Source organism: Tiliqua scincoides, chromosome 11, assembly GCF_035046505.1.
Source record: "Tiliqua scincoides isolate rTilSci1 chromosome 11, rTilSci1.hap2, whole genome shotgun sequence".
Classification (NCBI taxonomy): domain Eukaryota; kingdom Metazoa; phylum Chordata; class Lepidosauria; order Squamata; family Scincidae; genus Tiliqua; species Tiliqua scincoides.
The window spans coordinates 16,536,616-16,549,070 of record NC_089831.1 but is presented as its reverse complement, the minus strand read 5'-3'; positions in this window follow the sequence as shown (position 1 = coordinate 16,549,070).

The following is a 12,455-nucleotide window of genomic DNA, read 5'->3' as shown; positions in this document are numbered from 1 at the left end:
GGGTGGGTCATTTCTTAATAGGGCCAATAGGGGATGTGAGCCCCCCCACCAACAGCCTGGCGTGCCTTGTCAGTGGTCAAAAAACTGATGGTGTGCCTTGACCATTTTAGTACCTTGTCAGTGTCCCCCAAGACAAAAAAAGGTTGAAAATCACTGCTCTAGGGTGTGTGTGTGTGTGTGTGTGTGTGTGTGTGTGTGTGTGTGTGTGTGTGGGCTGCACTGGATGATACTGTGAGGGGAGGGGTGACACCATTACCAGCCAAAAATTTTTTTTTAATCTTTGTATTTTCAAAGAACATGATCATGTTATATATCATTCAGTGTATCATTTCATGCAGAATGCAATGAAACAAACCGTGCTGAAATAGAATAGAACTATCAAAAGTTATAGCCAAAAAACAAGCAGGTGCAGAGTGATGGTGCGTCACCACACAACTTTGACTTGGATTGGGTGCAAAAGCTCAGCTTGATTTGCAGGCTCTGTTTCATTGCCGCAGGCCATGTTGTGCTCTTTCTTGTCCTTTCATTTTTATACCCAAGGAGAACTGCATCACCATTGTCCTATCCATTGGTCTGACCTGCACACCACCTGGGTTCTTCATATCATAGTGTTCCTGTCCAAATTCCATTTTTGGGTGCAGTTTACCCTATGACTTTTCAGTCTCTTTAAATGACTGTTGTTTATGTATGCTTGTTCTAATGCGTTCCCCCCTTTTGTGAATCTAATATGCCAGCATCCCTATGGGATGTTTCTTCCTAATCCAGAAGGTCCCAAGTTTATTTTCGCAGATATCAGTGCAAAAGCTAAGCAATATGTTCAGTGCAGTATGTCCAATGTTAGATCTAGTTCCTTTGCAGTTTAATGGGGGCTCATCTCTTTTGTACAGGCTTGGCTTGTCCCCACTGTCTTTCCATTGCTTAGCAAATCTTCCTGACAATCTCCGTCTCAGCATTGAGACCCCATAGCTTTGTGTGTGGAATGGGTGACGTTTCTAAAAATGCTTCACTGAAGGTACTGAATTTAAAGCATCTCACCTAGCATATTTAAATATTGACTTTAGAACCACAGAACTACATTTCTTAGTATTTGTTCTTAGATCAGGTACTTGTTATACCAGCTCCGTGGCACCTGTTCTACTTACACAAAGGTGACAGGGATCAAACCTGGAATTTCTAGGAAGAAATGGGAAAGACCCCTCTCTGAGACCCTGGGAAACTGGTGCTAGTCAATGTAGCCAGTACTGAGTGAGTAGGACTGTTGTTCTGACTATAGAAGGCAGTCCTATACTCTAGTTCCAAGGACAGCGCAACTCACAATTAAAAACATAAATATCATTAAAAAAATAAAAATAAAACAGCAGTAGAACAACAATCCCAGCATAAAAAATGACTTCATGTTTTAACAAGTCTAGATCATGGATGTCAAATGTAAAGCTGGGTGCAGCCCCTGGAAGCACCCCCCCCATGATAATTGGACTCTCCCAATATATGAAACAAGTTTGACACCCCTGGTCTAGTTGAACCACTTCCTTCTATTTGAGTCTGCATGGGCTGTCCACTGCGTGATGGTTGTCTACTGATTGTCCTCCTGCAGTCTAAAATTCAGTGGAGGGATGGGACAAAATGAGGCCCTTTCAGTCACAACCACATCCTTGCAATCTCAAACCCTTTCCCTGCAATATGAGAATAATCACACTTAATTTTTCTTGCCTTGCAAGGTGGTTGTGATGATGTCAAGATGTGAAGAACTATCACTACTTGAAAATGCTAGACAGATGCTAAATACAAAAATGAGGACCACCAAAGGTCCTGCATGTTAATGCTTCCCACAATATTGGCTCTTGCATGCTTGATTTTTGTTTACTAAGTAGCAGTTTTATTGGGGGAGAGGGGGCTGGATAAGGGCTGCAGTGTGGGGTGAGGTTTGCCTCTGCTATGAATCCAGTGCAAATCTGGTTCCTCCCACAGGAGTAACCCTTTATTGAGTTTGCTTTCTAAATTAAAAGGCACTTAGAACTGCTTCTTGAGAGAAGCATTGAATACTTACCCTTAAACATTTTTGAAATAGGATGGTAAAACTAAATATACCTTAAAAATATAAAATGGAGCATTTTGGCACTCCAAAAACTATTGAAGGCCTGTAGTTTGTAGTCATGAATGTCTAGAATACACTTTTGTATTCCCCACCCATGCTCAGTGGGGAAAACCTGGAAAGGAATTTCATGTGATGTTAGGGCAACCATGTGTGAATCAAATAAAAAGCCCCCCCCCCCCAAATTGGCAGAGTTAAATCCCCCGGTTTGCTTCAAAAATACCAACAAAACATTGCTCTTTTGTTGAAACAGTAGGCAACTCCCAACTGTGGCTATGTCAGAGAATGGAAGATCTGATGCTGGATAAGATACAGAAAAAGATGAGGAAACATCTGTAAAAAGAGGCCTTTGAGATCCAGACCAATGTTCCTGCATAAACAGTTTTTTTTGGTTTTGTTTTTTTGTGTGCAAACTGTTCTAAAGTAATTTAGGAATAGCAGATTAGGCTAAAAAACGAGATGTGATTGACAATGATGTGAATTTTTTCCCCAATTTTTTTTTTTTACAAAAGTCATATGCAGCCACTGAAGACTGTGAATATAAAGAGGGTGGGATGATTTAATTGCCCCTCTTGAGGGGCTTCTGCTCAAGAACCAAGATGGTGTAGTGCAGAAGTTCCCAAACTGGGGTGTCGTCAATACCCTAGCCAGGTAAGTTCTGTCTTTGCCCCCTTAAGGGGTGTGGGTGAAGGCTACGGCACGATTGCTGCGATCGTGCTGCTGCTGGAGGTAAAAGGGTTTTTTAAATTAAATTTACCAGAGGTAGCACCGGCCTCTGGGGATGGGATCTGGGGACTGTATGGACCTCCCTGTGCCGCCCTCCTCCCCTCTGCATATTGTAAATGGCCATGTTATAAAATAAGTTCCCATTGAAACAATGTGGCAGTGTCCTCAATTATATTAAGCCATCCCGTGCAATATTGACTAAGTTGTGTGGCAGTTGACAAAACACATTTTATATATTTAATAATAATAACTAATAACTAAGTATTTCTATACCGCCTTTCTGGTCATCCGATTACTCCTCTGACTTTATTCAAGGTGGTTTTCATAGGCAGGTGTTTCTAAATCCCTCAAGGGGATTTTTACAATCATAGAGGTTCTCTGTTTCAAGAACCAACATTTCAGGTGGATCTTCCTGGTTTGGTCTCACTTCTGGCCTCCAGTTATCCCACGCAAGCTGACAAGCAGCTCCATCTCTCACATGGTGGGCAATTCTTGCTCACACCAAGAGCAGGTGGAATCACTCAGCTCGGCTTGTCAGCTGCTTCAAGGTCTCGCCATTCTCAGGCGTTCAGGGAGCTGTCGGTGTCCTCGAACTGGCGACCTTCTGATGTTATCTTCGGGCTAACGGAGGCTCTACCCTCTAGACCAGACCTCCTGCCCTGCTCCTATTTCAAGTCTTAATCTATGATGCTGTTAAGCCATCTTTTCTTTGGTCTTTCTCTTGATCTTTCTCCAGTACTTTTGGCATCATATACTTGCTTGGCTAGACGGGAGTTGTCCATATACAGTATATGGCCAAACATGCGCAATCTAGCTTTTAAAACCTGCACTGAAGGTGGTTTCTCATCTGCTTGAGTCCACACATCTTTATGTCGCCATTGCTGCCACCACCTAACTTTCATTAGTATATGTAGACAGTGCCTTCAAACAGCTAAAAATAGTAAAACAAAAAACAGCTACTTCAGACTATTTGATGAAACTGGAGAGTTTTGGAACTGCTGGTGTCATGGTTTGGGAGTTGGAATTATATCTGGAAGGTCCAGGTTCAAATCCTGTTCAGCCATGAAGCTTCGTGGGTGACTTTGGGCCAATCCCTGTGTCTCAACCTCACTTACCTCATACCTAAGTGTTCTTGTGAGGACAAAAGGAGGAGGAACTATGTACGTCACCCTGAGATACTTAGAGGAAGAATGGTATAAAAATGTGAAAAATATCACCCACTCCCCCAAACTGCTTTTTCATGTCGGTTTTGCTTCCAGAAAGGCCTGGGCCCACTTCCGGTTTTGCGGAGGCAGGGTGCAATAGCTCACTTTCACTGCTGCTGACCTGGGGAGCTCTGCAGAGGCTCTTGCGGGGCTCCCCACACCCAGGGACGGCTGCTGCAGGGACTGGTGAGTGCACCCCAGTCCCTGCAGCCCCCCTGAGTGGTGCGATCATGGGGGTCGTGTTGCTGCCTTCCCCCTACCCCCGCTGTCTCCCCCCTGCAAGGACTTACTATGGGTTTCAAACTCCGGGAGAGTCTGAAAACTTCAGCTTTAGGGGTCTACCCACAGTGACAGTGGTAAGAGGAATCCTGCTTCTGCTACCTGGTATATCTACTTATGTGAAGCGGACCGGACAGCAGAGGGCATATTGCTCAGGAACCCCTCAAATCTAAAGCCAGTCCTGGAAAGCAACGATGACAATGTTGGAAAAAAACAACAAATAACTGATCTTGCAAAGTACAGTGAATTTTTATAATGCTAAAATCAAACAGGCTGAAGAAGTTTAGATACAATGGCAAAGCCTCGTGAGAGGCTGCAATTCCCCCCCCCCCCCAGTAAATCCAGGTATGAATTTTGAGTTTGCTTCCCTGCTTAGTATTTGGATGGGAGACCGCCTGGGAATACTGGGTGCTGTAGGCTTATACCATAGTCTTTCGAGACTGAAGGTTGCCAACCATTTGTCTGTCTTCATTCATAAGCTATGCCTCCATTTTGTTCTAGTAAACCAGCCTGTCATCTTGAAAAACCCATGCATTTCTAAGCCTAGGAAAACATACAGTGATCAAAATGGGTTTGTCAATGCAAAAATAAAAAAAAAGATGTGCACACACAGAAAACAACCTTCCAAAATCACTTGACAAAAAGTGAAAGACAGGAGGAGAAAAAAAAGATGGTATAGAAAATGAGACTGAGAAGCTGTGAATGTGTCAAAGTCAGTTTGTCACATTCTAACTCAACACAAAGAAAGAGTAATGGAGATTCAGAGGCAGACAGAATATGTCAGGGTGATTTAATTTGTCTCTGAGCTGAGCCGCTGTTGCAGGGTGCCCCTTTGGACTGGAGAGTAGGAGGCTGGGCATATATGTGCATTTTGGAATGATCCAACTTTGGTTCTAGGGGACAGAAGGGAGAAGACTGGATACATTTATCATTTTCATGTTCGATATATAGAAGAGGGTGGAATGAGGGCAAGCAGAATATTGCACAACTTAAAACAGTACACTAGCCAATACCTTGCATTGATTCAGTCTTTTTTTTTTTTCTCATGTCACAAATCTACAGTAGTGTGTGTGTGTGGCTGTGTATTAAGAGCCGTGGAGCCAGGCAGGGAACAGCACAGGGCCAGTACACCCAACTGAAAAGATCTCCAGTTCATATGTGAATTGTGAAATCTGCAATTGGCAAAATGGGTGCAAGAATGCTCTTCCTTTCAGCGGTGCTATCTAAGAGAACCTACACACATTGTGTGTGTGTACCTAAGGCAGTGGTTTCCAAACTGTGAGCTGTGGCTCCCTGGGGCAGGGCCTAGGAGAGGGGGGTAAAGGGGGTAATTTGTACCTGGGCCCTGGGTCTAAAGGGGGGCCCAGAAGTTTCCTGGGATCTGACATTTTCCTATCTGCTCAGACTTGTTGCCCGTATGGGATGCTGGGGACACTACTGAAGCCACATTGGTGGGTAGACCTGGGCTCCTAAAACTTTTCCAGCTGTCTCTACCCACCCCTCACCCTGCTTTGTCCCTCCCCGTTCCTATTCTGCTTGCCCGTCACCACCCTCCCTTACTCTACTACACCCCTCCCCCTTTGCAAAGGGGCCCAAAAGAAACTTTGTACCCCCTGATAAAATTCCTCTCAGAAGCCCTGCCCTGGGAAGCTGTAGAAACCAGCTAGGGAAGCCGTGGAATCTTCGCAGAAAAACCCACTGCCCTATACAATGTATAGAATTTTAGCCCTAATGGGGCGCCATGGCCAGTGGTCCAGTAGGTCAAGGGAGCTGCCAGTCGAAAATGTTTGGGAACCACTAACCTAAGGGAAGAATTGCATATTACTAACATGGGCTTCCACTCCAAGTAGCATTCCAAGTAGCATTTCCTACACCATAGGGGCTGGGGATAGGAATAGGCCCTCGGTTTGGCTGTACTTGTCGTAAGAGGCGACTAAACAGCCACCGGGTAGATGGGACTCGTCAGCCTGGGAAGGCAGCTCATCTGAGAGATGGAAAACTCTGAACCCAAACCTCCACTGCCTTGTGGCTACATCCAGTTAAGGAAAAGGCTTCAGGAGTCAACCTCAAGGCAAAATCAGGAACTGGAGTCCCTAAGGCAGTTCATGGCTGAACACAGTCACGTTCTGGCAACTCCTATGACGCCGCTGGAACCAAGCGTATTGGCCTCTGCCTTTCCATTGGACCATTTCAGCGACGTGGAGAGGGGGGATTTGCTGCATGGGTAACAGCCTATCCTCCATACCTACTTTACCCAGGCTTCACACACTGGAGAGGACACTCTGTTCCAGAACCACCATTCAGAGCGTGACACCATAGTCTTCCAAGACTGAAGGATGCCAACAAGCATTTCCTACTAATATATTTTTTAAAGGATTGTTGACCATGAGAAAACTAAACAGAAGTACAAACCAATAATCCGATGGTAGAGGAGCACAAACAATCAGGGAGGAATGGTTCTTGAATAAAGCAAGAAAGCCTTTCCAACAAAAATGATGGATTACCAGCACTATGATATCTTCTTCTCCCTTTTAACTGTGTATATAATGTCATGGATTTATGCATTTCCCTCATCATCAGTTGTACTGAATGTGATAAGACAAAGAAATTACAATATGGAACATTTTGGTATATACGTATATCACCTGGCAGGACAAAGTTCCAAACAACACAGTCCTGGAATGTGCTGGAATCCCTAGCATGTATGCACTACTGAAACAGAGACGCCTGCGTTGGCTCGGTCATGTCGTGAGAATGGATGATGGCCGGATCCCAAAGGATCTCCTCTATGGAGAACTTGTGCAAGGAAAGCGCCCTACAGGTAGACCACAGCTGCGATACAGGGACATCTGCAAGAGGGATCTGAAGGCCTTAGGAGTGGACCTCAACAAGTAGGAAACCCTGGCCTCTGAGCGGCCCGCTTGGAGGCAGGCTGTGCAGCATGGCCTTTCTCAGTTTGAAGAGACACTTGGCCAACAGTCTGAGGCTAAGAGGCAAAGAAGCAAGGCCCATAGCCAGGGAGACAGACCAGGCACAGACTGCACTTGCTCCCAGTGTGGAAGGGATTGTCACTCCCGAATCGGCCTTTTCAGCCACACTAGACGCTGTTCCAGAACAACCTTTCAGAGCGCGATACCATAGTCTTTCGAGACTGAAGGTTGCCAACTAATAATATATATACGTGTATGTATGTATATATATATATACACACACACACACACACACACACACACACACACAGCATAAGGGAGAGAAGCTCAATGCAAGGATGTCATTTTCTGCAGCAGTCTTGTGCCTTCCATTACTTGTAGCTGTGCTCTTGAAAATGTAAAGTGTAAATGTATCACACAGATACCTTGAAAGCCATACAAGTGCACTTATTAGAAGACCAAGATTAGCTGCAGCTCCCTGTTGAGCGTATGTTTGTGTTTGTTGTTCTTGAAAGCACAAGAACAACATTGCTTTATATTTCATTTATATTTTTCACATATAAAAAAGGTAACACACTTGAAACCTTTGTGGTGGGTCAGGATTTAGCCTTAAATTAACCAATTTCTGCCCTGTACACAGGTGTACACACTCGTTCCCTGTTGCGTATATACAACATTGGGCAGAAATGACTTTAAAAAGATCGACTGATTCTACGTGACTTATTTAACACAAAGTTGTTGTTTTTCCCACTTCAATTCACTTACTGCTGTCTTGGGTAGAAACAATACGACACCTTTTCTTTTCTCCAGCAGGGTTTTAGATAATAAAAAGATTTATCATTAAGCTAGTAGATTTTCTTTTGCCACGCTATCCTAGATTGCAAGAGAGTATATTTATATGCAATTATGAAATGAGCAGTTTTTCTTACCCAAGTGAAGCTTTATAAGTCATTAGGAATCCATTAACTCAGCAGACCTTTACAAAGGGACTTTTTCTCCGTTTGAATTTATTTTAATTTGAATCAGATAAGAAATTTTTCAAACCATCTTATATGCTAATCCTCCCTTGTTGTGTTAGGAAGGGGGCACATAGATAATCCAACCAATGGATTAATGAACCACATTCTCTGCAGATGTCAATGACCACACAAGAGGTTTGGGGGCCCCCTTGGCCTCTGTGCTGCAGAAAGAAATTGGCTTTCATAAATTATGGAAATTTGAAAATTTATGAAATGGGTACATATCTCAGATGCCTTCTGCAGGTTGACTTTAAGAACATAAGAAATTCCCTTTTGGTTCATGCCAAATACCCATCTAGTCCAACATCCTATTACCCACAGTGTTGCTTTGGCTTCCCAGAGCAGCAAGGAAAACAGAGAGGCATACTTTCCTTCCACAATTGATTCCCTGCAACAGGTATTTCAGAGGTACACTGGTGCTGAACCAGAGGAAAGCACTTGTCTATCAATGGCTACTAGTTATAGTGGTTGTGTCCCCTGTTAATTTGTTTAATCCCCTTTTAAAACTGTCCAAGCAAGTGGCCATCCCCACACGTTGTGGCAACAAAATCCACAATCATAAATCCCACCAACCAGTTTCTTTGGATGAATCTGGCTGTACTATTGAGAGAAGACAAAAGCTCCCTGCCCCATGCATCAGTTTATGGTTTTTCAATCATCTCTTCCTTTTAGGGCCCAATCCTATGGTGCCCAACACCATTGGGGCCACCAGGAGCCATTGGAACCAACAAGAGTTCTACACAGGGTAAGGGAACCAATGTTCCCTTATCACGAAATGACTCTGGCTGCTGTTCTGGCCCTGTGAGATTCAATCTGTCAGATCCTACCAGAAGTGATATCATTAACCTTGGAGTGATGCCATGGCCAGAAGTGACGCTATCAAGCAAGAAAATTTTTAACACCCCTATATCAAAATCAAATCAAGTAAATTAAAAGTTTACAATAAGTGTAAGTTTAAACATTTATTTAAAATAGAGAACCCTCCTAACCCTCCTAAGCAATTGCTGATTTGTTAAAAAAAAAAAATTCCCCAAACATCTCAAAGGTTGCAATCCTTTCCACACTTACTCAGGAGGAAGCCCCATTGACTATCATGGTTAAAAGCATGTACATAGTAGCCTGTCAAAAGTACAGATCTGTAACATTTTCCCAAATGCAGTCACATGCCATGGTAGCAACAAGTTTAATATATTAAAAATAAAGTACACATTGAAATGAATGGGGACCCACCTGAAATTGGCTCATCACCACCTAGTAGATCCCAACCCACAGTTTGAGAAACACTGCTGAACAGAGCAAATCTTGGATATCTACCCATGTCAGGAGTTTTTGTGCTTAAAATATAAATGTGATATGGAGCCACTGAGAGAATGGTTCTAGAGTTAATAAGGCTTTGCCTTATTTTTCTTGCCTGATAATTTAAAGAAATTGTGTTTGTGCTTGTGTAGCTATATCAGGATGAAATGTTACAACTATGTTGGGAAAGAAGCGACCAGCATCAGATGGTGTCCAGATGGTACATTTGTCTTGGGCTGTGGCCTTGAAGTGGGCGCTCAGTAGGCAGTTGCTGGAAGCTACCCACTCTTGTTTCCTTCCTACAGAGTCTGTTTTGCCAGGAAATTGTGATGCTAAAAGAGTGCAGAGGGGTATTCAGTTTCAAGAATGGCAGTACTCAAATCTAGATGTGAATGGCTTGTGGTTTTTATAATGTATGAGCTTGGAAGTGGGAACCTGGAATGCATGAAACAGAAGGTGTTTCTGTGTTGGCTTTGTACCAAGGCTATAACTTTATTAAGCAGATCTTGGTTGACTTAATAGTTTTATTCTTGTGCAAATTTAATCAATTAAAACTGCTATCCTAAAGAGAGGCAAAATACTTTTCGTTTGTTTTTAGGCAATGCTTAATCTTAGTGCATGCTTCAGCCTCAGAAAGGCAGGGCATTCCTGTGAGTGAGTAAGTGTAAAGGAAGATTTTTGATTCTACAGTAGTCCTGCTCTGGGCCAGCCCATCCATGAACATAAGAACAACCCCACTGGATCAGGCCATAGGCCCATAGTCCAGCTTCCCATATCTCACAGTGGCCTGCCAAATGCCCCAGGGAGCACACAAGACAAGAGACCTGCATCCTGGTGCCCTCCCTTGCATCTGGCATTCTGACATAGCCCATTTCTAAAATCAGGAGGTTGCACATGAAACAAAAATGGTTGGCAACCTTCAGTCTCGAAAGACTATGGTATAAGCCTACAGCACCCAGTATTCCCAGGCGGTCTCCCATCCAAGTACTAAGCAGGTCTGACCCTGCTTAGCTTCCAAGATCGGGCATGTGCAGGGTAACAGTTGCTACATGAAACAGATGCTTCAGATGCTTTGGCTGATGTTGAACAGTGGATGGTGGGAGTGGCAGATTTGGGGTGCCCTTCATCCCGTGCCTGCTGCCTCCCTTCATCCTGCTGCAGACAGAGCTGCATAAATTTGCTTCTAGCAAGTGGGGTACTTGCAATGGTACCCCCCCCCAAAAAAAAAGCATTCGTGAAACATATCCAAGGGCCACATATTCCTTCCAGTGCTTAATGTCTGTGTCTTCCTCTGTGCCTAAAAATAAAAGACTTCAACGTAACTGTGAAGTCCATGTCCCCTCGGAGTATTGGCTCACCTGCCTCTTCTAGCCCGGCCCAGTCTCTCCAGGGTCGACGCGAGGAACGTGGAGCAAACAAAGAGGGCTTGCTTACTTTCTTTAATTTGCTTGTGGCCTTTACATTCATGGGGTGTTCTTTGTTCCTTCACAAGAACCCCGTTCCCCCAAGTACAGTCTCAATCACAGACTCTCCACAATCCAGGACCCAAGTGGTCCGTCGCCCCCAAGAGCCTTTATCTCCCCCCTTCAGTTCTCACCACGAAAGGTGTCTGGTGCAGGTTGTTCTCCGCAGGTCCGGTCTGGAGCTCTGGGGTTCTCTTGGCAAGGGGGCTGGGTCCAGTGGTGGCCCTTCTTTCCCCTTGGTTCTCAATTGTGGTTGGACTCAGCCAGGAGTTGTCCCTGACGTCTTCTGGACTGGGATCCCTTCCCCAGCCTATGGGTAAACCCTTCCTCTAAGGGCTGGAGTATTGGGCCCTTCTCCCCTCCTGGATGTCTCTCAGTTGGGAAGGCCTCTCCTCCCTTAGAGATACCTCCTTTCTCCCTTCTCTGCCCCTTCCTAACCCCCATTCCAGGGAGCTCTGGAAGGTGCTTCCTCCCCCTTCCACTGTCTCTTCTTATCCCTCTAGCCAGACCTCTTAGCCCTGCCCCTTCCTTCCTTCCCACACCTGGGACCCAGATCTCACGGGATCTCCTCCTCCCTGCCAGCTCCACCCTTTCTTTCCTCAAAGGTAGCTGCACCTGGGCTCTGAGAAGGCCTCTGCCTTGTCCCAGAGGAGAGGGGCCTGCTTGCAGCCAAGACTTAGGAGTCTCACCCTCTTTGTCTGGTTCCTCGCTCTTCCCTGGTCTTCCAGGGGTCTGTATACCCCTTTTCTCTACTTTCCACCCTTTTTCCTCCTGTTCCCCTGATGGGTTTTGCTTCTCCTGGTACCCCCTGGGATGACAGTAACATAGACACAGACAGAACACTAGACTGGGAATCATAAAGATCCATTTCATGAACATGTATGAAGCTGCCTTCTCCTGTCAGCCCATTGGTCTATCTCAGTGTTTCACAACCAGTGGTATGGGTCCCGTTGGTGGTCCTTGAGGCAGTGTCTGGTGATTCTTGCAAGAACCCGGGACACCCACCACCTGGCAGTGAGACCACCAATGCAACACGACAAACGGTGCTAGAAGGCTCAGCTTGGCAGGCAGACCTCCAGTGTGTGCGTTTTGCATGTTCAAAAAAGCCCTCCTGCTTGCCCTGACCCTCTTGCCAATGTTTTGCATTGTCGCATTGTCACTGTTTTGCATAGTGTTGCAGTTGGCCTCCAAACCTGGAACCCTAGTGACATCATCACCAGTTACTTGTAGTGGTACTTCCAATGGGTGGGCTATATAAAGTGGTACAGCAGGGGACAAACATTGAGAAATGTTGGTCTTTCTGGCTTCGAATGTGCTGGATGGAGATGAATCATGCAACCTGTCCTTTGCTCTGGGGTGCAGTCATTGTATTATCTTGTTTTCTCACATTAACTGACTGGTAATGGTTCTTCAGAATTTCAGACAAGGACCTTTGGCAGCCCTAC